This window comes from Octopus bimaculoides, chromosome 24 (genome assembly GCF_001194135.2).
Source record: "Octopus bimaculoides isolate UCB-OBI-ISO-001 chromosome 24, ASM119413v2, whole genome shotgun sequence".
NCBI lineage: Eukaryota > Metazoa > Mollusca > Cephalopoda > Octopoda > Octopodidae > Octopus > Octopus bimaculoides.
In genome coordinates, this window is record NC_069004.1 from 10,447,156 (window position 1) to 10,448,513 (window position 1,358).

Here is a 1,358-nt window from a genome sequence, read left to right on the forward strand (position 1 = left end):
ACCATCTTTTTTCTGTTGTTATTCCATAGTGTTATTATTATTATCATTATTATTATAATTATTATTATTATTATTATTATTATTATTATTATTATTATTATTATTATTATTATTATTATTGTTCAGTAGTTTTATTTTTATAGCGTGCTTTCACTTCACTACCGAGCGCAGCTCTGTGTGCCTTGGGTACGTGCTGTGGTTTGCTGTGTTGCTCTTATGGTCACTGTATTGAAAGTGTTTTGTGTAGGTTGTGTGCAATTCCCAGTAGTGCAATTTTCTGTATGTTATATATACTTCTAAGTCCTGGTGTTTTTGTTATGTATTATACATGATTTTATAAGCTTACAGCTTATAAGCGATCACCGCACAATGACTAAAGAAAATAGTTTCAATTTAAATGGATCTTACCGCACCCTGAAGAATTCCAGAATTTTTTTTTTTAACTAGATACAAATTTTCTCCAGTATAATGGGCTTATCAGGGCTATTAAAGGCTACCAAACAAAGTTTAAATAAGCAAACCTACTGCTTTCCAGCATTTAGAGGATAATACGGCTATCCGAAAGCTCATGTCTGTTAAGAAAGGAACCAAACGATACAACTATGTTTTAAACAATGTTGATGCTTGTTTAATATTCAAACACAAATGGGAAGAGTGTATGCTTGCTTAACTGGAATGGAGAAAAATATTTTTATTATGTATAAAGACAACAACAGATACTAAACTACGATGGTTCCAGTTCAGAATTATACACAATATTCTAGCAACTCATTCTGTACTATTCAAGATTAGATTGGCCGAAAGCAACCTGTGCACTTTTTGTCAACTTGAGGTGGAGACTGTATCACACCTTTTATGGTATTGTGAATGTGTACAGGCCTTCTGGCAACATTTCTTAGATTTGCTGCGTGAAAAGTGCATACATGTTCGCAACATGACACTTGGCCTACAGCTCATTCTGTTCGGGTTGAGAAAAAACATATACTGATGGCATCTTTGACTTGTTAATATTATTAGCAACAACTTTTTATATATAAAAGCAAAGTGTTAAAATCCACTCTCAGCAGCTTCAGACATTTTAGATATTTTGTGCACGACATGAGTGCTTTTGTTTCACTTTCGACACGTGATACTTAAATAGTGGAGGAGATATTATGTTGCTGTGGGCTCGAACTATGCAAGAAGTTAAACGTTTTTTTTTCTTTGACTAAAACACAACCGGGACCCTAAGTAAGGCATGTGCAAAATTTGAATGAAATTGGTTGTATAGTTCTCGAGTTTTAGGGAAGCACACAGACACACACACACACACACACACATACACACACAGACACACAGACATACATTCTCATTTATAT